Genomic DNA, 26,859 nt, shown 5'->3' with positions numbered 1-26,859 from the left:
TCAAGCACTCATAGAAGAAATAGAGCTAAGGTCCTGACTTTGATGGGAAAGAATAATAATATGGCTTAATAGTAGCCGGGTCTGTCTGTGTTCCAGCTACTATGGCAGTCATACTATATATATGACATATAATAGTCCATTAAATTCTCATGATGCATAAAACAATTGGAGAAAAACTGTAGTCAGGAAATCAAGATAGATAGTAGAGGCTTATCACATTTTATCTTCTTTCTAATTATTGTAGGAAACTTTTAAAATCTAGAGTCATTTGGAGTTACTGCCTTTGTTTTCAGAAGTTTTATCAAACATTACACTAGAAACACATCCCTCTCTGGTCCCTAGGGGTTGGGTCCCGGACTATCTGCACACACCCTAATCCAGGGAGGTTCACATTCATGGTATAAAACTCCAAGATATTCCATAAAACCTATGCTTGTCCTCCAATGCACTTCGTGCTATTGCTAGATTGTATATTACACTGAGGATACGTACTAGGCAACTAGCCGGGACATGTATCCTTTATGAAATGATGACATGGAAAATCTATAGGTGTTACAAATAGTTCCAGTTTTATTTTGTTTCAGACGTTTTGGTCTGCGGCTGACTGCATTGCTGGGTGCAGAACTCATGGACACTGAGGGCTGAATGGAATGAACAGATTGCCACCCATGACGTTTAAAAATGTATGGATGACATACTATTTCAATTTTACAGATGTGTAGAGTGCCATTAAAGACTCTCTGAAGATGCCACTAATAAGAAGTGGGACAAGTACTTACAAAAAAAAAATTGGGACAAATACTTAAAACCTGAAGCTTGAGCACCAGCTCCCCCGAAGCCAAGCTTGAACACATTCTCTAGCCCCTCTATTTGGGGCAGATTCCTCTTGCCAGCCTGCCTCCCCCCCATTACTTCTATTGAGCTGTTCGTATTCTTTTCTATCTGGGACAAGTTTCCCCCTGGCTCTTTAACATTTCATTCTCTCTTGAATGATCTAGTTCAGGTTTCTTCTCATACATATTCTTATAGAGGCAGCCAGTAACATTAAAGGGTCCCACATTTATTTCTCTCTACTCAGATGAAGAAGGGCTTTTGAAAAATGACGGGAAACAAATGTTTCACGTACGTTTTGGGGATGGAACACGTTTGAATTCACATCAACACAAGTCCTCAGAAACATTTGGGATCTTACAGAACATGGTGGGGAGCCAATTTTGGCTTCTCTGCTCTGATCCAGGAATCCCTCTGGAGCTTTCCAAGTGAATACAGAAAGGTACTAACCCTTACTTGTTGACAGCCATCCACTCAAGCCCCTTGGCTTCTACGGGACCCTGGCAGGCAATTCTGGTATGTCTGTACCACAGGTTATGAGAATTACTTGATGCTCTGTACTCACATTACACTAACAGGTGAAGTGCTATCCACAGTTTGTGTGCTGTTGACATGTGAATTCTTTAGATCACAACTCATCAAGGAAAATGAATAGGACAAACTGATCTGTCTCGGTAGTATTAAGTTTAGTGGGCTTAGAATACTTATGGATAACTTTATCGCTTGCATTTTTTTATTGGCTAAGGTCCTGAATATGAGCTCAGTTAGAGGGACTATTTCCATCACCTGCCTGCAGATGTTTCACAAATGATCAACATGTTACATGGTTTTCCACCCTAAAACTCCTATACCTGAAGGAACTGAATGCATCAAATGCATTTCCCTTTTAAAAGGATATTCTGAAAACAACAAACAACTGTGAATCAAAGAACACTGAAGAAAGATGCCACTCAGGGTTTCCCAGAGTGTTGCCAGCTCATGTGCAGAGTATTGGTTCATGCACACACACACACACACACACACATATTTTTATTTGTGACTTTTCAGGTCACAGCCATGACTTTCCACATGGGAAGTTCACCTTCTTCTTCAAATGCTCTAAGGGTTTTGCTCATTTGCCAATAGCCGTAAAATCCTACTAGGCACCACTGAGTATCTTTATGGAGAGTGGAGAGTCTATGGAAAGATATGAACTAAATCTCATTTTTCTTCTCCTAACAGCTTGTGATCATTTCCTCAGCTGGCATGCCTCTGAGCATGAATGGGGAGAGAGACAAATGAGTCTCTTCAACAGCTGTTTCATATGAGAACAATTCCACCCTGGAACTTCCTGCTGATATTAAGGACTATTGTCACATCATGTGCTGTAGCCCCTTTCACATAACCTAACTTCTTTCACAAAATGACTGTCTTCAATGAACCTTCAGAAATGACTTAATTCTGTTACTGGCAGCTTTATATAACAGGAGCACTGGCAATTGATCCCTCATGCTTGCTAGGTCATCCGCACACAAATCATATTTTAAATAGAGACAAAGACAAATACAGGGTGTATTCATACCAAGGAAGAATAGATATTGCAATGGAAACGCTGTATAAAGGAGAGTACAGACTCTCAAGAGGCAAGAGGGACTCTTGTGTTCCAAAACTGGTACAAAAATGACTGCATTATAGTAACATTATCCAAATTGCCTTTGTTGTTTTGCTTAAAATAAATAAATAAATAAAAAACCTGTCACTTACCATCGCTAAATCATTCATAAATCTGCCAGAGAGAAGTAGTGAGAGAGAAATAGGTAGGGTTTAATATATCATTAATTAAAGAAAAGTACACTTTCAATTACCCATAAATGCTTATATGCATGCTTCCTGGGTATTCACTATGGATTTTTCTTGATGGATTGGGTGACTGACAGTTCAAGGCCATTCCCATTTAAAAACATTTACTTCATATAGATTTAATTGTCTTTTTTTTTTGGATATAAGATGCCATTCAAGGATGCAATGCCAAGCAAAATGGGTATCATTCCCTTACATGGAAAGAAGATCTGTACTCAACATTATTAGAGGTTATACAAGGAAGTGGAGTGCACGGTACACTCACAGTGAAATTTTTTCTCTAGGCATATTGAAAAGTTGATGATGATTTTCTGTAATCCAAACTTCTGCTACTAATGAAACGTCCATTACCCTCCCATGCAAGACAGGTAGCAAAATGGAACGCACTCTGAAACCTCCTTTCAAAACCTTCCTAGGAAGCCATTTCCTTTTCTTTTTCTCTTACACGGTTAAAATCTTGTGGGAGACAAAAGTATTATGTGATACTGGGCATCGTATTGCAGTGAGGTGGAAGGGTGAGCCTGGGCTAACACTCCATGCTCTTGGGTTGTAGGAGCTATTGTTTCAGAGGTAGTGATATCGCAAACAACGTGTAAAGTGGTTTAGTGGCATTGAAGAGTGACCTCAGTCAAGGAATACAGAGTTGCTCAAAAATCACAAAAATCATCCATATGACCAACACTTAGCAGTTACATTACCTCCTGAAAATATAATAACCAATATAGCAAAATAAAACAGTTTAAATGTTGGTGCTAACATAGCACTTAACAAACCTCATCTTTAAACATTCTGAGATGCTTCTCAGGGGTTTACTACACATCCATCTTCCTAAGAGTATCTTAAAGCCTGTAAAAAAAAAATGTGCAAGATGCAGATTGTGTTGAAAAAACCACTGCAAAGACACCAAGACACACCTCCTAGCATGAAGATAGTTGTAGCAACAGATGCATCATTCCTGAAGGAATTTAAAGATACTCTTTGAATTTTATCAAAATTTCTTGCTTTTAAACAAATATGATTGGAGTTACTATCATTGCAATGACACCTACGCCAGTATCACCGTCACTGAAATGGATGAGGAATATACAGGATTATTACAGTAAGTTTAGCATGAGTAAAGAGTTTACCAGGAAAAAAAAAATACATGATGCAAACGGTAAGAGAAACCACAGAGAACTACTAACTCCTCTATCTGATTAAAAGTTCTGCATTTCTTTATACCAAAACCATTCACAAGGACACTGAAGTGCCAAAATAAAAACCAGATCATACCCATGACGGATATAAAGAAAGGTTAACATTCTGGCTAGTCAATTAAAGAATCACTAATCCCTTCAGAAGAAGGGATATGGACCATTAATTCCATTCACTCTTTACTTGGTCTAAATGCTATCATTTGGTCTAATGCATGCTCGTCATCTTACTGGCTTTCAAAGGCCCCTTTCTCTCCAGTATGAGCTGCAGCTGCGGGATGCCCTTCTTCACCACTCTCAAACATCAAAGCATCAGGGGAGCTACTGTTGGATTTTCCAGAGACAAGAAACCAAGTCAGAGGGATGGCATGGGAGCCTGCACACACATTTATTTAATTCTGTCTCCTATCACATTTTTTTTTTATTTTTTTATGTCACATTTTAAAAGTGATTCTTAAGTGATTCATCTTCAAAAAAAAATCTCATTTTGTTTTTAATACAGGTCCTTTACGCATACACTATTGGAATCACACCCATGGACTAATGGAAAGTCACCATGTCCCTTGCCAGCACCTATAACTCACAAAAGGTCTATCTTTGGTCTGCAGAGTGAGATGAGCTATGGAGCTGTCTAGCTTCCCTTCCTGATGCTGTCCAGCATCCATCTCAGTGTTGTCTCTGTTCATCCAGATCCTCTGGTCCTAGGCATTTTAGCAATTGCTTATGGATAGGAACAAATATATTCCTCTTATCAGATGACAGAACATGCCATCTTCTGAAAGGAAGCAGCCTTGACCCATCTGAAGATCCTCTGGCTTCCATTACCTTGTGGCTTCCTGTGGGTAGCATGGTTTTTGCACATCTCACTTTTAATTTTACGTTCCTTCTTTTGTTAGCAAAATATCTTCTTCTAGCCTTTCCCCCTCTACCTCCAAGCAGCCAATTTGCTTAGAACTTTATCTGTAAAGTCAATGGAAATTGCATACAATGGTTGAGGGCACAGAGCAACACAAGAAACCAGCCAAGAGGATATGAGTGTGTTATCGATAGCTGTGTGCTTGCTCCTTCCCTCAGCTAAGTGTTTTGCAAAAGCCCACTTGATACAATAGCTTAGAAAATGAACTATAGATATAGCTTGAACATACTTTCTTAAAGTGGTGTATTTTTTTTTTTTTGTAAATAAGAGAATGAAGAAAGACTATCTTTTCCCAGAGAACAATAAGACATTCTTGTTAAGTCTCAAGTGTAAACTACTTAGTATTTACTTGCATGTTTGTACTAAGAAGTTGAATTATGAGTTTTAGATAGATTGCTTTCATACACTATTCTTTTTATTACTGGTTTCTTCCATTTCGAGTCCAGGTTTTAACCATGCTTTCTTATGACATACCTCTGCCAATTGGATAATGCTGGATCCTGGCACGGGATTTTTGTCTATAGAATGTACCTAGAGTTCTTGCATTTTAGGTACAGAGGTTAGATGTTAAGAGTGCGAGAGCCTGGAGCCATCCACCTACTTTTTAAGCCAATTCTACCATTTTCTGATGCATTACCTTGGGAAAGGTGTTTTTCTTCACTTTCGTTCTCCTCATCTCTGTAATGGAGGTGATAATAGCACTTGCCATATGTGTGGGCTAAAGGGGTAGGAACTAGTTAGTCACTGCAAACAGAACTCAAGATATGGCAGAACCCATCATGGCTGTTATGGTTATTGTCTATTGTGTGCATTCCACTTTGACTTTTAAAGGTAATTATTATTTTTTATTTTATGTGTATGAGTGTTTTGCCTGCATGTGTGAATATAAACTTTGTATGTGTCTGGTACCTGCAGAAGCCAGAAGAAGGCATCATGTTCTCTGGAACCAGAGTTAGGGATGGTTGTGAGCCTTCATGTGGGTGCTAGGTAATAATACTTGGTCCTCTTCAGTAGCAGTAAGTGTTCTTAACCACCCAGCCACCTCTCCATGTTCTTGATTGACTCTTAAATGTTCAACGAGGACACTGGTGTCAAACACTTAGTCTCCAGTCTGTGGCCTTCATAAGAAGGAGGGAGATTGAGTCTGGAGAGATGGCCCAGTGGTTAAACATACTTGCTGCTCTACCAGAAGAACAGCAATCAGTTCCCTTATATTCACATTGGGAGGCTCACGTACACAGCTCCAGAGGGTCTGATGCCCACTTCTAGCCTCCATGTATACTCACACACATGTGGCATACACTCACATGTACAAATATGCATCAATGAAAATCAAAATAGAATCTCCAAAGTAACAAGGTGAAAGTGAGTCCTGGTGGAGGTTAGATAATTGGAGCATGCCCTTGAAGGTGATATGGAGACCTTGGCCCTCCCTGCCATGCTCCCTATTACAGCATCCTGATCATCATGAGATGAGCAGCCTTCTCGGGCATAATTTTTCCTGAATACTTAAGACAAAGACAGGTGTTCTTGACAAGGACAATGATTATTTGTGCTATTTCTGATATCTCTTATCTCAAGATGTCCCTCTTTGGAATTGTGAAGTTTCTTGATATGCTCCTTTTTGGATAAAATTGATTTTGTCCAAAGTGTCCTTTAAAGAGCTTGTAGTTGATTACATTGTCATTAACCACATCTGAATTCTTGTATCTCAACAACTTCAGCAAGACTGACATTGTCAAACATAGTTTCTTTGTGAGTCATACAGTATTAATTTATTTCACCTTTATCCTCTTCTACTTCTTTTAACCAATATGGGCTTCTCTTTTGCTCAATGATCACTGCTTTCATCACCCATTTCCCTCCCCTTCTACAGAATTTATACAAGCACACACAAACTGAAATGAGCTAACTAGAACTCGCTAACATGGAACTGAAATGAGCTAACCTCCAAACTCATTTTCTTCTTCACGGGAACAATAATGACTTAGTTATCTTGGGCATTAAGAGTCATTGCACTCAGAACATAAAAGGCCAAGGAAAGTTTGCAATATTCTGCAAGTGCAAATAAAAGATGTTTAATGAAATCCTTAGTACCTCTGTGATAATAAGAATAAAATCATGCTCGAGTCACCTTTTATACTTTCTGCTCAGTCCAATATGCCTCTGTGGCAAGTGTTCATCTTTGGAAAGACAGACTTTGGAAACACTGATGTGGTGTAATTTTGCCATAACTTCTTCTCCATAAGGGCTTTAAGATCAACAAAGGACACAAGGAATAAGGCAGCTAATGTATTGTTTGGGGGAACTCCCATATTCTTATCACAGCCTGTTTATTTGACTGTGTCTACTTTTGTATTTTCTAATTTGTCAAGATTGGATTCAAGTGAAAGATGTTAAATTCTATAGCAGTGTTTTTCAACCTATTGGTCATGACCCCTTTGGCAAACCTTTATCTTCAAAAACTATTTACATTACGACTTATAACAGCAGCACAATTATAGTTAGGAAGCAGAATCAAAATAATTTTATGTTTTGGGGTCACCACAACATGAGGAACTGTATTAAAGGGCCCCAGCATTAGAAAGAGATGTGAGAATCACTTTTCTAGAGTTTTAAACTCCGTTATTATTTCATGGATGATATCTCATGGGAATAGTTCTGAAGCTGTATCTATATTCAATATGTGTGGTAATTCTCTGATTCTTCAAGTGAAGGGTATATACTTGGAGCGACTCGGGTGTACCAGGAACTGATCTTGGAAACCCTTTATTTACAACACTGTTCTGCAGAGTACTTTCAGTAAGGAACCTTCAGGAAGGGATCAACAGGAGGATCCAGGGAGGAAGACTGACTCCTCTTCCACATGCTCTGTGGCTGCAGGTCACTGGCTGTCAGCTCAGTTTGCTACACCACATTACTCTTCATGGACTCTTCCTCCCATCACCAGTGATCTTCTTATGACTGCTGCAGTGGCTGAAAACTCTTCCAAGAAGGAAAGCAAAACAAAGGTCCCTTAAGAGATGTGTGGTCTCTGCTACTAAAATAACACAGAACTGGAACATGAAATTACTGCTATCATTTCCAAAATAATTGACTTTGGAAGACTGTATACTTTTAAAAATGCCATCTACTCACTGTCAGAACCCCAAATATATCCATTTGGTTGTTATCTCCCAAGACAGTTGGCATCTTTTGAAGGCAGAATAGTTTCAGGACATAGTCAAAATTCACTTTGCCATGCCTTTTAAAGAAGGTGAGAACTAAAAACAAAGAGATTAAGTCCAAGGAGCAAGAATGTTTAGACCAGGGAAGCAAAATTAGTCAAGAAGGAAATTTGCATTCTCTGCTTCTCCAAAAAGAAAAAGAATATAAAACATGTATTTGGATTGTGGATGTTTGTGTACATGTTTATGCTTGTGGACATGTGATGGCACTAGAAGAACACAGGTGGCTGACCATGGCCATGCAACATTTTTAAGGACTTTTTGTGACTTGGTGCATGTCCTTCTCTCTTTCAGTTCTGTGGGCTCACCTACAAAACTGTTCCAACTCGCTCAAAGTAGACTATTCCTACAGCCTAATCCAGCCTCTTGCACACCTGGACTCATCAACAATTCCATTTAAATGGCCAAATGAAAGAAGATGTGCTGTGGAATGTCTTTCTGCATGCTGTGAATATATGTTGTTCACATCGGTTAATAAATAAGCTGCTTTGGCCTATGGCAAGGCAGCTTAGTGGCAGGCAGGAAATCCAAGGAGAGAGACAGGAAAGAAAAAGGTGGAGTCTGAAGAGATGCCAGTCACCACTGAAGGAGAAGCAAGATGCCAACAGACTGGTAATGCCACAGCCATGTGGCATCTTATAGATTAATAGAAAGGGGTTAAGTTATAAAAGCTAGCTAGCAAGAAGCCTGAGCCATTAGTTCTTTTAGTTCATAATTAATATAAGTCTCTGTATGTTTACTTGGGTTTGAACAGCTGCAGGACTGGGTGGGACACAAGAAAACTTCTGACTACAGAGATGTGGCCTGCTTGTTCCAGTGTTGTAGTTTTCCATTCCCAAGTGTTCTTGTTCACCCATCTGTCTAATTCAGACCTGTGCCAGTTTCCACATTTTCTAACCTGTGTGTCACACAGATGGTGACTCACTTTGGTGACAGGGGTGTTTTTTTTCCCTATTTGTTCTTTGATAAGCTTCACTCCTCTGTTCTTATTAAGTGTTCTCTCCAGGAAAGAGAATGGAAATATATCCTGAGCTTTAGCACCCCTCTTCCTCCAAAACCCAGCGTGAAGGTGTGTGACTTTAATGGAAACTTGGGACAAATCTCAGAATTTCCCTCTTGTGGCACCTGAGACATTTTATGTGAGCCCTTTTTTGTCATTCTTCTGTTTATCATTTAAATATATAAAGAGTAGCATTTCTGTTTTTTCCCTTTGTTTGCTTTAGAAGCCATGTTCTTTCTCTGTAGATACCTTCTTTTCATTTATTGGTGAATGCTTAGGAACAGCCACCTGCTGTGGACTCCAAAGTTCTTTCCTTTCCCAATAGCAACTACAGCTGACCTTGGGGCACTGCCTTAAATTTTCTGCCATCTGTGGTACCAAAGGCCTTCATGGCTAAAGAGTTATAACTTATTGATATAGGAATATAAGCTATAGAGCCAGTTGCTCAGGACCAAAGTACACTTCCATATCTTGCAAGTCCTCTTGTCTTACAAGCATGCCTTGAGGTCTCTGGTTCTTGGTCAAATGGTGGTAAAATCACATCATAGATTTGATCCAGCTTGATTGTCTTCATTGATGGAACATATAGAAAAATATGGCTCAGCAGACATCAATAAGCTATTCCCTGACTTTGTAGGTCAAACTTTCCTACAACTCAACATCCTTATCCCTTCATATGCTGTCTGTGGCTGGAAGTCCACTGACCTCACTGATGGAGCAGAGCTTGCACTGCCTGGAACCACAACTGCGTCTTTATGGAAAAGTCTACTGAATCCTGACTTACAAGGTCTGATGAACGGTAAGTACTCAAGAATATCTGATGGTTTTTAAACCTCAAATCTTGGTCACACTTACCCATCCTGGCTGCCTCTCTCATCTTCAACGGCATGGTTCTTCTGGCTTTTTCATTACTTGCTTTCCCATCCATTATTTCCTGACAGCCTCCTTTCCACTTCTTTCTCAGATATCTCCTTGTTCCAGGGAACAGCCTTGCCACACATATGCACACTGCTCTTCTTAATCACCTTTTCTCTACTTATCTTGTGGAGTCTGTCTATTCTCTTCTGTACTCTTTCCCCATGCTCACTGCCTTGGTGATTTCTGTTGTCAAACCATTGCCTACAATCTGACCTTTATATGGCCTTTAGACTTACCTTTTCAATCTCTCAATGGCCTTTAGACTTATGTTTGCAGAACAGTTTTTGGAAAACTCCAATAGAAGCACTAACGATCTTTTCATGTTCCATGTGCCAAAGCTAAACCCATACCATTCCTAAGAATACCCAGTCATCTACACCTTCCAGTTTTCAGTGTTTTACCAGAGGGATTATTTGTAAAGTACATCTAAAGATAAAGATAACAATTGCTTCAGCATCACAGATTTCCAATTCATCATTTTTTGTTAAAAGTCCCAATCAACAGGCCTTGAATGTCATTTCCTCTCTTGCTTCAGGGACACTCATATACACTTGTTTCTGCTCTTTTCCGATGGCCTTTTACCTTTCACCTAATACACCCAGATGAATGTGTTTAATTATCTTCTACATGATCAATTTCTTACAGTATTACTAACAGCTATGATTCTGTTTGTGATGGAAAAATAACCACAAAACAAAAATTAGTAGTTGACATGTGATATATGTGATTTATCGTGATTGCTGAGAAAGTTCAATTATTTTAGTTCGACAGAATTTTATTATCAACTCATAGGAGAGAGAGAGATAGACAGACAGACAGAGACAGAGAGAGACACACAGACACAGAGACAGATAGAGAGAAGGAGAGAGAGAGACAGAGACAGAGAGACACAAAGAGAGAGAAAGCAATGCTTTTTCAGTTAGGTCAGCCATGTGGCCAAAATTTAGCTGCATGGTGAATAGAAAAAGGGAACTTCAGACAAAGAGTAAGGCAGTGGTCCTCAACCTTCCCAATACTGCAACCCTTTAATACAGTTCCTCATGCTGTTGTGACCCCCAACCATAAAATTATTTTGTTGCTACTTCATAACTGCAATTTTGCCGCTTTTGTGCATCTTAATGTAAATACTAATATGTAGGATATGTGATATGTGACCCTCCTCCAAAGGAGTTGTGACCCACAAGCTGAGAGCTGCTGGAGGTTAAGGAATATAGAGCACCAGAAAACATATGGCTCAGCTCTGATCAGCATCCCAAAGACAACGGCCAAGGAAGAGCTAGAGGAAGCCTTTCCAAGTTCTGACTCAGATGAAGGGTGGACATAAGACAATCTCATGGCCTCACAGGAGCTCATAGAAGCTTGTGTTTGAAGTTGCCATGTTTCTTCTCTTCACCTGAGGCACGGACAGTTCTAGAACAGCAGCAGCCATCTCAATCCTAAGAGAACTGGAACATATAATAAATGTTTTGCCATTATTTCTAGCAATACTGTAAAGTCTATTTAGGATACCACCCAAAAATTATTGCTAGAGGGAAGTGCTCAACAAAGAATTAGAATGCTTGTTCACTGTCTTCTAAAGAGTCAAGGTTTACATGGGAATCTCTGCTCCCTCAGCATGCGTGCATACACACACACACACATACATACATACACATGTACACATATGCACACACAATGCAATAAAATAATTGTTATTTTTATATAGGACAGTAGTCCTTTGCTATTTTTTTACTACCAGGGATTATGTTATTCAATATAACAAAATACAATATGTTCATGGCAATAACTGCACTTGCCAAACAACATTCTGTGTGTCACCTTATCTGATTATTGAAGCCCTTTTTATTGTACATATTATTGTCCCTAGTCAACAGCTAGAGATCCAGACTGAGGGAAATGAAGCCATGTATACAGTGTATTAGCCTGTAATTACTAGAGTCTACTTAAACACAGATTAAAACTTTCCAACTTGAAACCTTAGGCATTAGCCATCATCCTATAAACTTCTGCTCGTAAATGCCACGTTTTCTACTTCTGTGTCTAGCATATGTGCCCCATAAAACTTTCCTTGGCTTGTTTATTCTAGAATGAGACAGTCTCATCCCCAACTCCTCGGATCTGCACCAGTGTGCATGTCTTTCTAATACTAAAACTCTTGCATCCATTGGCTTTTGGCAACACTTCCAAATCCAGAAAAATCATCTTTCTGTGTTCTGATTCCACTCACAGTTAAACCTTTCTTTATTTTCGCCTTGGATTATCATGTGAATCTCAGTTTGAAGGATTTGTTTAAAATACAATTAAAATGTTTTCTACAGGTTTAGGCCAAGTTGGCCTAGCTCCTAGAATCCACTCTGGGTAAAACCTCCAGGAATATATGTTTGCAGAAAGGTTTGCACTCCGGGATCCCCTCCCACTTGCTTTGACCTGATATTTTGCTTATTCTGCTATGAAATTCCTCTGAGGAGGGAAACAGTAGCTTGCCTCATTAAGACTCATTATTTACAAGATGTTGACAAATGTTGGCATTTATCCTGTTAACATAATAAATGTGAGAAAAATGACCATTTGGCATAGATAGTCCGGTGTAGAATGCAAACATGGCGAAGAGTGAGGAGGGTTTGTTATATCTAAGCAGCATCGTTCAGGGCTACATATTAGGATAAATATGTTTTAGAAATATAATTATTTCTTCTTTGCCCCACAAATACAATCTCTCTCTCTCTCTCTCTCTCTCTCTCTCTCTCTCTCTCTCTCTCTCTCGGCAGTTGGCAGACAGAGTAGTTTAATACAGAATCAAACCAGAGCTCAGAAAAATGTCTATACAAATCATGTTTAGTTATTTACTCTAAGAAAATGTTTGAATTTTTGTCCCTTTGGAAGAAAACTAATTTTTTTGCTTGATCTTTGTAACATTTGGTTATAATTTTAATTCCAAATATAGTTGCTTGATAATAATGCAACCATAATGTTCAAATTTATATCCCCATAATAATAAAATAAAATAAGTGAAGAGAGTACAAATGTAAAGTAGGAATTAAAAAATTTGGTTTATTCTTGAATGTGCAGGATTAAAGTCTGCTAACAAACATATATGAGAATTCAATTTGTTTAAGAAATTTGAACTTGACACTGTACTTCTAGTACACACACCTTACACGCATATACATATACACATACACAAAAATATACATATACACATGCATACATACACACAAAATCACACGTACATACCTGCACATACACAAACACATACATGAACACACACACACACACACACACACACACACACACACACACACACACACAAGCAAACACACACAACAAGCTTTGGGAAATTGTCTAGACCTAGCCTGACTTTCATAATTGGGTCCTGGTGTACTGAGCAGCATAAACAACATCTGAGAACTTCCGCATTAGAGACCCTTCTGTGAGAGACCAAGACGAAAACCAGTCCTCTGTGTGATCACAATCGAACAAGACAGAAGAAGGAATCGTCCAGATGACATAATAGCCAACATCTCTGTGTCCTGACTACAGCAGGGTCTGCTGCAATGTGAGCAATTACGAATGTCTTTGGCCTCACTGCAGTCTTCCTTCTCCTGTGGAAGATTATTAGATTTCACAGTCCCAGCATCACCTACCCTTACCAACATGACCCAATCCAGGATAAAACCCTGCTTTCTTACATGACCCCAGCACCACCAAATGCAAACCAAATACCTGCTAGTATTTCGTAATGCTCTCCTACTGAGATAGTCAGGGGGCCTTCTGAGCTGAGCAATGCATCCACTTTCTAGAATCCTGTTCTTCTCTAATAAGCTTGGGCCTGAAGTGTTGACTTGTGTATAGAAAACAGGACAGCACTTTACTTAACACAGGCTGACTATCATGAGAGGCACTTTGGATTTAAGTGCTTATATTTGCAACAGTTTCTTCCTACCTATGTCTTCAATCAATTATTTTTTTTAATAATGTGTCAGAGAGGCACATATATTTTGGCATAGAAAGAAACTAAGATGAAAGAAGTTTAGTGACTCTATGGTTAACATAGAAAATTAACAACATCATAGTCAGAACCCACATTTTTCTGGCTCTTTCCCCCAAGTTTCATCTTAGTACATGAAATTTTATTAAGCTATTTCCAGCTATTTAAAATACAGTGAATGGTATTTGTTTGTCTGTATCTCTAATGGCCCAGAGGCTCAGAAAAGGCAATAGCCTTGAATTACCTATTTGCATGCAGCTATTCTGTAGTGGCTCTCGAAGGAGCTAACTTATTGACCTCATCTAGAGCATGAATGAGGAGGACCTCTGATTTACTAGTAGGAGGGATGGAATTCTAGAGCAGGTGACAATATGTATCATATTCAAGTTCAAGAATTCAATTGTAGTAGCAAGTTTCTGTGTGCCAGTACCAAGGCAGGCACAATCCGTAGCCAATAATTGTAACACTTAATGAGGATTCATGCCCTCTTAGTAGGCATCCTAAGGTTATTTCCAAATCAAGATGCTTTTTTTTTTTTTTTTGTATTTTGAGATGGAATTTCTCGTGTAGTTTTTGGAGTATATCCTAAAACTCACTTTGTAGACCAGGCTGGTCTCAAACTCACAGAGATTCGCCTGCCTCTCTGCTTCCCAAGTGCTGGGATTAAAGGCATGCGCCACCACTGCCTGGCCTTCAAGATGCTCTTGAGCTATTGAAGTATTATGTTACTGCTCCTACTTTTCAATTTAAAGAATGGTTGAATACTTTGGTTATAATGATGTTTCAAAAATTACCACGAGAAAAAGAGAGATACAAAATATCATATAATATTAATTTACCAGTAATAAAAATAAACCAATTTACAGAATTTTTTGGTTTTCCTTTTAAATATTTGGCCCTAAAAGCTAAAACAAAACAAACAAACAACAACAAAAAATAAAGAAAAAAAAACAATGACTTCTAATGTTTATTGTGTCTTCAGCACTTTAAAAATATTCTAATATATCACCATTTAGATGATGCTACCATTGTTTGCAATATTCACAGATTTTGTTAATGATACTTTTATTTGGCATCAACACTTGTAATTTGTTCTCAAATATAATTGATGATGAAATAAATTAGAAGCAATTAAATAATGCTTACTGGTATTATCAGTGGTACTCAGTAGGGATTTAGAATAAATAGGAAGGTTGCTTGGATCTCAGTTCGATTTGATGTCCAAATGTGCTCCTTTATGATACTTCCAGCTGCTCCATAGAGCAAATTCAACAAACAGCCATGTTAGATGCTATTATTTTGACTATTAAGTTCATTTATCCACTCACTTTTAAATATACCTGATAAAGACTTGGAAGCTCTTGGCTAGTACCAGGTACTTTGCTAGGTGTTCTTGGTCAAACAAACTCCATCCTTCAGGTTTAAATGATGTGATTCACAGAAAGTAGATATGTGGCTTGCTAATGTCACACACTCATGCTTTAGTCTTTGAAGGAAATGACATGTGGACATTTTTACTTTGAAGATAAGTTAGAACTTTCTACTGCACAACTCAATCACCTCTGTACCCACTGTCTCCTCCCAACCCCATTTACTTTCACTCAAGTCACCCTGTGCCACCATTAAAAGGACCTTACGAAACAGTACAATCAAATGTAGTATTACCATCATATGCTTTCTGGACTCTGCAAGAATGCATTCTTCATGAATTCCAAGGGAATGGTGTAGTGTAGATGTCTCCAGCTTGGGAATTCGTACTCAGCTGCAGCTGGGGGATGCCAGCTTTGTACAGGCCATTTGCAGTTGGCGTAAAGCAAACAAACCTACCCAGTGCCATAGAGCCATTGCCCTTCTGTTAATGTACTGGGCATTTATTAGGTTCTGTGGTTATTCAGAGGGGACTTTTCGGGTTCGTGGTTTACTTGGAAATAGCTAATATCTACCTGGCTGTCAATCCCACTTCTCTTGAAACACATCTTGAAAACAGCCTTGTCAAATGGTCCCTGAGTTATGTCTTAAGGAATCTGTTCTCTAAGGTGTTTGGGTTGGAGTTTTCTGGACATGCAACTATTCCCATGTGGATATTTGAATGATCGTAGCCCAAAGTCAATCCATTCACGCCAGAGGAAATTTAACAGAAAAAGTTAAGGGAAGATTTAGCTTCTATTCACTTTTTTCTATTATTATTATTATTATTATTATTATTATTATTATTATTATTATGTGTAGAGGAAATGAACATTTAAGACAGTTTTTAGCTCAGTTAATATTCTCAGGCACACTTTTAGAGAGAATACGAAAACAAACCTGAAACTACCTTCTTATATTATTTGAACATATTCAGGCACAGTCTCATTATGAACGAGCATTTTCAGAAACAGGGCTTGAGGGCAGTAATCAAAGGTTAACCCACAAAGCAACTGGGTAGAATAATCCATTCACATTTCTGAGGTAAATCTCTAAACAGGATCCTGCTCCTGATTGAATCTTTCTCCTGTAAATTTATCTGGGGAGGAATTAGGGTTTGATTTCAGAAGACAATCCTTAAATACATCTGAGCAAGCAATTCAGAATGACATGTTGTACCCTTGGGATGGCAATAGAGAATGTAGTCTCCCATCTTGGAAAACTAGAGGCCTTAGATTTGTGCGGGAGTCATAATCTCATTTTAGAGATAAGGTGCTTATGGAAATTGATATGTGAATATTTGAAAATTGGAAACTTTGCAGAATAAGGTTACCTTATTTGTATTTTCTGGTATAAATTTGTATTTTCTCTAGTGCTTTGGTTTGTTTTGGGGAGATTGCCAACTTAAAATGAAAGACTAGCTGCTGTATTAGATCAGACAGCTCCAGCATGGGGAAAACTCACTATGTGGCTTGAGAAAGTTCATTCTCTGACTTTAGTCATAGAGAACAAGGTGCCTTCCTGAAATAAAAAACAGACAAACACTTACACCAGGCCCTCACACTGTCTTAGCCAGAACTGTGAGGCTCTGGGTTTTAAGGTGAAGTAATTTAGTCTGTGAGATGAAGGCATCTCGGTAACAAAGACTCATGTTGATAGGAACAACAAGATCTCTCAAGATACATGCTCTCCTTCTCTGTTTTAACAGTTGGTTCGTAAACATTTGATTACTGATAAATCAAATGCACTAGGGAGTTCAGGTTTCTGCTGATTGGCACATTTGTAGACTCCTCCGGTAGTCAAATTTGAACAAGGCTTAGAATGTTCTCCATTAAATTTGAGAAAATCAAGTTAAGTACTTAGCTTTGGATAGTATATGAGTTTTTTGTTTGTTTGTTTACTTGTTGTTGTTTTTCCCTGAGAGTCAAGGAGAAGGCAGGATTATGGTAACTTGGCAATACACGTTAACAATGTTGAAGATAGAGTGACTGTTAATGTGGGTTACCTCCTGGCTCATCACAAGATCAACAGTTAAGCTTCTTTAGTTGAGACCTTGGTCACAATGAGGTATAATTCGTTTAGGAAATACACTCATTTTTCTAAGTTCATGATTAACTGAAGAAATTTATTAGTTCTTAAGGAAAACTGCAGATTGCCTAAGAAGATAGCCTGTTTCACTTTCTCTTCTAGGCTATTACATATATGTGAAAAGGCGCTTTGCATGGTGAGCAGATTTGCCAACATAGAATAAGGAACTCAGATTCCAAACACCACTCTCACCTTGTATGTATCAGGGCATTGTGACTCATTATTTCTTTGTAGTGACATGGTGTGATCATTCCAAATTCTACATTCTGCAAATCCCTTAGGTGCTGATTCACAGTTCTGATGCAATTTTTGATGTGTAACTTTTTTTTGTTGTTTTTGCATAAAATTGTGGAGCGAGCATTGACAGCTGTTTCAAATCTATAGGGTCAGGTCAAGCAGAAGTATTTGTTGGGATATGTACAGAGAAGTTAGTTTTAATGTATTTCACACAATGTCAGCATTACAAAGGCAGTTTTATTTTCCCAACCACTTCCTCCTGCTTTTACTCCACATGCCCGTATAATGCCTGTGTCATAGGCAGTTACTGATATATATTTTTTCATGCATAATAAACTTTGGTCTGTTTGCCACAGCTTGGCACCTACCAGGATCATAATTTCCTGAGAATAATAGCCAAGTGGCCTCAGTCAACAACAGCACTTGAAGGGGGATGGATATGGTCCACTTACCTCCTCTATCTCTTTATCCCCTGTTCTTAAAAGGGTCAATTAACAATATTAAATATATTCTTATCTGAAAATGACTTGTCTAGAATTCAACAGCCTATTAGTGACAATTGAACAAAGTTGACCTTTGCTATCTGCTTGAAGTGGGTACAAAGAAAGTGATTCACAAAAGAGAGAGTTGTTAAGTTATGGGAAACACAGTTAACAAGGTATTTTTAAAAGCCTCGTTATAGCAGAGGCTCTTCAACTAATTATGCTCAGAAAAATAGCTGCTGCTCACCTCATAAGATACAGTACCCCCTTCGAAACAGGTCCAGCTAGGGTCGGATGTTCTTCTCAGCAGAGCTCTCTTAAATATTCTCCTAGCCACTCGGAAGACACCTCCTTAGTTGTTTCCAAATTCTTACCCCATTTCTGGGAGATTGCCTCAAACATCATTGGAGATGCTTAAGCTTTAGGGACTAATCACTTTTAACAGATAGACATTCATACAAAGAATGGCATTTTAAGCTGTTACCTGTCTTTTTCATTTGTTGGGAATGGTAAAAATCAAATTACAAGTCGGGAAGCGAAAATAAGATCTATGAAGCTTTTAACTTCTTGTGGGAAAAACGTACTATATTTCTAAAGACACAGCTCTTCGTAAGTCAGGTCAATCGTCAGGGTAGTGCACACTGTGTCCTGGGGCTGACTCAGGGACTTCACAGTCTAGGCTTCTTCTCATCTCTTGCTTCTACTGTCTGACTAGATGGGGGTAGAAGCTTATGAAGAAGAAATACTATTTTAAAGTAGGAGTTAGCAGTCCTGCCTGTTGTGACATGGACAAATGTGGGAGATACTATGCTAGGTGAAGTGAACCAGGTATGGAAAATAATCTGCATGACCACTTACATGTTTGCCTGTATTTATAGATGGAATATAAAAATGTTGGAACATACAACAATACAGAATTGTTGCCAAGAGTGGAGAGTTGAAGAAATGGGACAATAAGGTTAAATAAAACAAACTTTTGGTCATGTAGGACATATGAGATGAAAGGATCACATGGGTGGTAGAAGTGTGGTTACAAAATACAGTATTGTGTATTGAAAATTTGCTAAACTGTGAATCATGGATTATGTTAAACCACTTACCATATATATCATAAACCCATGCAGGGCTTAAATTTATACAACTAGGAAATGGTATGAGTTTAGAGCTAAAATGTTACAGAAATTGGGAAAGTTCTTGTATATTGTACCTCCAAGTTTGTTGGCTGATTGATAGCACATTGACCCCTTCCCTTCTTCTGACTCTACTCTCCTGTTTGGTCACATGACATCCAGTACTACTCTTCTGACTCTCTGTTATCAAAGTTTTACTTTTTCCATTTTCCCAAAGTTGAGTCATGGTCAGAAATAAATACAATGATAGCAAGTTCTTGGCTTGCTTAAGTTAAGACCCTGTGAGATTAATAGAATTTCAGAAAGAATTTTCTGTACCCACCCATGTCATACAGTATCACATACATTTCAAAACACGGATTAGGTTATTTTGCAAATCAGAGAGACTAAAAGACATGGGGTTTGTTTACAAGAATTTATTGCCAGTATGGGAAAAGACAGACTAGGGGGTCAAAATAATATTACATAAATGAGACAAACCATTTGAAGCAAGCCAGAAAGGGAACTATGGTGATATTTTATTTGTATTAAAATGTTATTTGTATGTTAATAAATAAAGTTGCCCGGGGGTCAGAGCTATTAGCAAGCCATAGGAAAGCAGGGCAGTGGTAGCTTACGCTTGTAATTCCAGCACTTGGTAGGCAGAGCTGGGTAAGTCTCTGTGTGTTCAGGGATACAGCCATTATTAGATACACATGCCTTTAATCTTAATACCAATCATGGAAAACCTGGAGGCCTATACAGACAGGCCGTGAGGAGGCGGTCATGTGGTTGGGTTTACAACCAATGAGAAGGCAGGACAGGAACTCTATATAAAGACTTTAACACAGGGGTAGCTCTGGTTCGGAGAGGTAGGACCACCGCAGGAGGAAGGGTAAGGTTTTGGCTTTTAGCTCTGACCTCTTGGCTTTCTTCTTTGCATTGGTTCTGTGTTTATTATTTAATAAGAAGGTTGGATACATCTACAGGGAACATTCCTCCTTGACCTGTGTTTTAGTTCCTGCCCTGTTTGAGTTCCTATCCTGACTTCCCTCATTCGACCTTGATTAGGATGTATAAGCCAAATAGACCCTTCCCCACCCCAGGTTGCTTTTGGCCATAGTGTTTGTTTCAGCAATAAAGGAAAACTGGGAAAGATTCTCTAAAGACTTTGCTTTTCCAACCAACACAATCTTATTTTTTCTCAACTTGGTTTTGTGTTCTTGTATCAAAATCTTTTGAGTAGGTGGGGATACTGGGATCAGAGGAGGAGACCAACACCTGCATTGAGTTCAGTGCTTTATCTAAAGGAATTTCCCTAAACAAAAATCTTCACTGTCAGTGACAGCAGCATGAACATAAAACACCTGTCTTCAAGCTGGGATCGTCAACTCAACCTAAGTGTGTGTTTTTAAAGAGACTATATTTATTTGTGTTTTATGTGTATGAGTGTTTTGACTATCTGTCTTTAAGTGCACTAGACACATGCAGTGTCCATAGAGGATAGAAGTGGACATCAGATTCTCTGAAACTAGAGTTATATATGATTGTGAGCTGCCCTTTGGGTGCTGGGAATTGAATCTCAGTTCTCTCTAAGAGCAGTCAATGCTTTTATTTTTTTTTTTTTTTTTTTTTTTTTTTTTTGGTTTTTTCGAGACAGGGTTTCTCTGTGTAGCTTTGCGCCTTTCCTGGAACTCACTTGGTAGTCCAGGCTGGCCTCGAACTCACAGAGATCCGCCTGGCTCTGCCTCCCGAGTGCTGGGATTAAAGGCGTGCGCCACTACCGCCCGGCCCAGTCAATGCTTTTAAACACTGAGCCAACTCTCCGGCCCCAATGTCCTATTTTTTTTTAAAGCAGGATTTAAAGAAACGATATAATAGTAAGAATAGAAAGCATGTACCTTAGTGAGTCAAAACAAAGTGGAATAAAATGTATTGAAATAGACACAGTGTCCTTACCTGAAATTCAGTGTTGTTACCTAAAAATGCGTTTCCAGATTACGGTCCTAGATTACCATGGTTCTTTATAATGAGGCTAGGAGTTATTTTTCCTAATTGTGAGTAGAGAGAATGACAAGGGATGGACCTCTTGAGTTGATAACCTGACAACACTTCAATCAAGGAGGATCATTCTCTTGGCTAGCATGAAGACTAAACATACTAATGAATCAATGCTCTAGGCCATGCACTCCTGGGAGGCCCAATCAGAGTCCCATCAACAGCAGTCAGATCAAGGAATGATCCTTCAGGTCAGCCTGCAAATCCCTGTTGTGTTGTTTAGAGGCTTGCTTCTCTCTAGAAAAATACTTATGGAGACAGACCACTCCTCATCATTACATACTTCTCTCAAATCTAAATCATAAGATCTCTTAAATCAACAAGGTATTTAAAAGTATGACAGCTCTGTGTATCTTATATGTGAGAATAAGTTCCTTCTTATTGTAAATCCATCTTATTTTTAACAGAGAAAATCATATTTCACTCATTTAATGTCCTAACCAATAGGCAGTATCCAATATGCCAATTTCCTTCAGAGTTGTCTCAAAATGCCTTGATCTACCACCAATCAGTGGAAGTTAATGCACATTTTTTTAAAAAGTTCTTTCCTTTTACATAACAATCCCTGTTCCACCTCCCTCCCCTTCTCCTGCTCCCCCCCACCTACACACATCCCATCCTCTTCCCCTCCTCATAGACCGTAAGGCCTCCCTTAGGTAGTCAACACAGGCTGGAGAGATGGCTCAGCCATTAAAGGCTAGGCTCACAACCAAAAATATTAATGCACATTTTAAGAGAAGTAAATCTTAAAGCCTTCACAAGGTCTCAGAGTCATGCCCTTTCTAGCCCTCCCATGGATATCTCTGGATTAATCAGAATTTCTTCTGCAATTCTTTTGAAGTTATTAATTTTATTTGAGACACTGGGATAGGCTCAGTGCACAGAGAAGTTTAAATGCAGATTATTTTTTTCCTTCTCCGTCAGCCAATATGATCCTGGGGCCAGAGGCAGGGGAGCAGCATGCAAAAATAGCACCGAGTTACAAAGTCAATATTAGATTTTTGTTCTAAAATGAATCTCCATGATGCATATCTTAATGAACAAGAGATAGACATTTCTTTTAATTAAACAATTTATTGTTTCAATTAAACAAGCTTGGTTGTGTTTGGCGGCATCCTTTAAGGATGAGCAACTTTTATCTGCTGCACCTTGCTCTTTGATGTTGCTTCTTTGCTGACAGTTTCTGAGCAAACAGAGAGGTGGCTCAGGCGTTCTCATCGCTCCATGTTAATACAATATTGGTATCTGATCTTTGACTCGTTGAATGACAAGACTTGTCATCTTTGCTAGGGTTTAACATTACAAGCCCATCCCCTGTTGCTTTCACACATACTGTTCCCTGGAACATTGCTGAGCACTGATTATGATAGGATAGAAATGAGCTTACGGGGGACAAGAAAAATGATTACCCTTCTAGGCCACAAATACGATGCATTTCTGGATCTCAACTATTTGTACTAAGGGTCACTTTGAACCCCATCAACAGAAATGCCTTAATTGGGCTTGGTGGCATACTCCTTTAATCTCCACACTTAAGATGCCAAGGTAGATGGATCAGTGTGAGTTTGAAGCCAGCCTGGTCTAGATAACAAGTTCCAGGGCAGCAAGGGCAACATAGTAAGATCCTATTTCAAAACACAAACCCACAATAAACCAATCCAAACAGAAAAACTCCAACATCTATTAACTGTATGTTTAATATATCTGAGTAGATTGGAATGTAGACACGGAACCTAAGAGTTAAACAGAGCTTAAAATTTGTGTCGTGGAATTATATACACTCTCAGGAAAGTGATGTCTGAAAAACAAGGCAGATTTAATTCAGTGGCTGTCCATGCCAGTCTATGCATTATGTATATAATGCTACAGAAATGTCAAGTAAGGGATCCTGGGCCTTTGCCTGGGAGTAGACGAGCGTGGGGCAGCACAGCTCAGCAAGTTAGTGTCTACTCTGAAGGAAACACACATTTAGGGTGGGTTAGTCAGCATGAGGAAGGTGATTTATGGTAGGGTCCTAGGATGGGTTGTTGTAGAAAAACCCAACAGAGACAAGTGCTGAAAGCACATAGACCAGCCTCATTCCCCACCAGGAAGTGCTTGGCATGGCATCGAAGGTAGCTACAGCCTTTTATGTTGTTGCTTGTTTTTCCAGAAGTTGTTCATTCATCAGGGATATTTTTCCTTTTCTTCTGCAACTTCCATTTACTCCAGAGACTGACAAAAGGATGTGCCCAGTGGAGAACAATGCAGAGCCTGGGCATCTCCAGCACATCTGCAATCTGGGTGCTCCCACTTCCCTGGGTGCTCCTACTTCTCTGGGTGCTCCCACTTCTCTGGGGCTCCTAGGAGGTGGCCATCAGTGGCCAGTCCTCATGCAGTGAGATGAGCCATTATGGCTCTGAGCAGTCCTTAGCTTTAGCAAGATGTACTCATCTTGAACTCCAGAGACAGTGTTAACCAGAGTCTGAGTATCCCAGCTCTTCAATGAGCAAATTTTGTCAGTGTTTTGTGGGCCTCTTTTCCCTTATGTAATAGTGAGGGATTTAACTGGACCATTTGAAAGTCACATTCATCAATTATTTATTATTTTATATTTGTTCCCAAACTGGGACCATTTATATAATAAGTATTTTTTCTCAGAATATATAATTTATGAAAAAATGAAAGAAAGCTTTTTTAAATACTTAAAAAAGCCAAATAACTTAAATAATATCTTCCCTTCCAGGCCTGGAAGCACAGGCCAGTAATTCTAGCTACTTGTGATGCTGAGGCAGGAGGATGACAAGCTCAAAGCCTATCTGGGCAACAGAGTGAATTCAAGATCACTTGAATAGGTACCTTATCTAGACTACTACTCATTAAAAAATCAGGGAGAACTGGGAATAGAATTCCACCATAGAGTGCTTACTCAGCATGAACAAGGCCCTGGCTTCAATCTTTAATATATAAAATAAAATATCCAAACCTAAAACATTAATCTCTTCCCTACTTTCCCCACCATTTCAGCATTGAAGCCTATAAAGTCTATGACAGTGAAGGTACCCAGGCTAGCATCCTTGGCTAGGTCTTTAAACTTGGTCCTGAAAGATAACCAGCCCTGTGGCTAGGTGGCTGGTGATTCATATGAACCAGGAGAACCACTTCAGTCTCTATTAAGAGGAGAATTGGGAATTTGGATTTGAAGCTCCTGAGAGCACACAAGTCTTGAGATGGGAGTTTAAGAGTCTTAGAAAAATTGGAACTTTGTTGGCCTGACCTTAAAGGCCATCCCCTGATTTCTACCATCTTTCATAGGAAACTGAGTGGTACTCTAGTCCTTAGAAGCTCAGCTTCTTGTTCTTCTGATATGCCCACAGACAGCACTTCCAGTTAATTAGTCAAATTGACTGAAAACTTAATTACACATGTTCCTACTCAAAGGGGAGTTAGAATAATCACACATGCCAGGGTTTAGGGATATCCAGAAGAGGAGGCCAAGTTTGCGATTGCCTAAAGACTATGGAAAATGATAATTTGATGGAAAAGAAAACACTGTCTTCTTTCCCCCTTTTCTTTCACCCCAACAGTTAAGCAAAGCTTGCAGCTGAAGGGAGGAGTTAAAAGAAGCTCCACCTTCATGTTGCTGAAACCTCAACTAGAAACTTGATTTCCAAACTTCAAATGTTAAATTTTATGCTGAAACAATCATTGGTTGTTTTCCTTTTAATATTCCTATGAGTCTGTCATTATAGCACATGGCCTTCTTACTCAATGGTTATAGCTAAAGACTTTTGAGTTGCTTAGTATTAATTACCAACTCAAAGAATTCCAGATTCTAGATTCATGGACTTGCCTTTTGGGAGATTATCTTGACTGACAGATATGGGAGCATTCACAGCAACTGTGGATGTAACCGTTCTTTGAGTGGGGATCCTAGGCTCCCTAAAATGGAGAAAGTCAATCAGCAGCAAGGTTGCATTCATCAGTCTGTTTCCTGATGGTGGGTACATTGTGATGTGGATGTTGCCTTGACTTCCTGCCAGCTAGGACAATCCCTTGTTTCCTTAAATTCTTTTTGTTGGAGTATTTTGTGAAAGCAACAGAAAAATAAACTAAAAAAATTCAAAAGCAACTAATGGGAAAATTAAGTAATTAAATTACTTTAATTATTGAGTGATGTAATCCCAATAAAACCAAACACATACACAGTCTCTCAAAATTTTTTAATTTCTCTCTCTGTGTCTCTGTCTCTGTCTGTCTCTTTCACACACACATAAACACACAATTTCTCTTACACACATAAAATCTTTTCTTTCACTTTTATAACTATTACACACACATGCATATACACATCCCTGACTTACACACATATAATCCCTCTTTTCCTTTCTTATACAAATATATACACAATATAGACTAGAGCCCTTGGCTACCTACATTCATTCTATCCACTAAATTTAGTAAAATACATTTGTTTAAGCTTTAAATGTTAATAAAAACCCCCAATTTTACCAGAATAAAAAAAGATTACACATAAGCTTTTTTTAATTACTGGTTTGTTCATTCTAGAGATAAAAAAATAATTAGAAGTTATAATTTCCCTAAAGTTAAATACAAAAATGATTAATAAAGATTTAAGTGAAAAAACTAAATATGAATTTAGTTCTCCACAATCCACATCTCATCAAATTCACAGCAGAAATAACTGAATATATCAAAGATTTTTAATTGGATTAGCGTTGATATAATCTCTTGAGTACATTCATTTGTCAGATAAAGGCTTTGTCTGTCAGCTCAAAAGAAAACATTACCCTGAAAAACATCAGGTTGGGAGCATTTAAAGCCTTTCTTATTCACAGTGTAGCAAACTATTTAGACAAAGTACCACACGGAGCATGTGCAGAGAGCACAGGGCCACATCTTTCCCTCTTTGGAAGACAGAGAGAAGGGAGGGAGAATGACTGTAGTTCATCTTCACAGATATCACTTCTGCCATCAAGACACAGGACCTCATTAGAACAGTGGGATAAGCTTTGTAAATGTGAAAGGGTTAGGTAATGGTGATGTTAGCTGCTATGCTGGGCTCTGCTCTGACTAGTGAGCTCACCTGAGATCTGTCCTGAAGGTAAGCTATAGTCCTACTTCTATTCTTCTGTATAATATATTGAAGCCCACAGGAGGGCAAATCTGACTCTGTTCCCTTTCTAGTGTTACCAAGACAATTGGAGGTGGACCCAGTGCTGACCATAAGGCAGGGGTCCATCCTTAGTGGCCACTAAAGTTGCTAATCTTGTCTAACACGGCCATGTGGGAAAGTTTTTACATACATTGTTTTCCTGTTACTTGAAATATTCATGCTGTCTCTCCTACTTTAAGTAGGCATGAAGTCCAAGCCCACAAATATTCTCATATGATTGTGGTCCATGCCTGAGTATGTGGACTGCATTCATGGAAACATGAAGTGAGTCTTTTCAATGAGACACCAGTTTTGTCTTCATAAAAGCTCTCCTACACTCCAAAATTCCATATTGGTTTTCTATTCCTACATAACAAATCACTAAAAATGTAGTGACTTAAATAAGACTTG

The sequence above is a fragment of the Peromyscus californicus genome, unplaced genomic scaffold, assembly GCF_007827085.1.
Source record: "Peromyscus californicus insignis strain IS unplaced genomic scaffold, ASM782708v3 Scaffold_19__1_contigs__length_69161282, whole genome shotgun sequence".
Classification (NCBI taxonomy): domain Eukaryota; kingdom Metazoa; phylum Chordata; class Mammalia; order Rodentia; family Cricetidae; genus Peromyscus; species Peromyscus californicus.
This window is presented reverse-complemented; position numbering follows the sequence as displayed.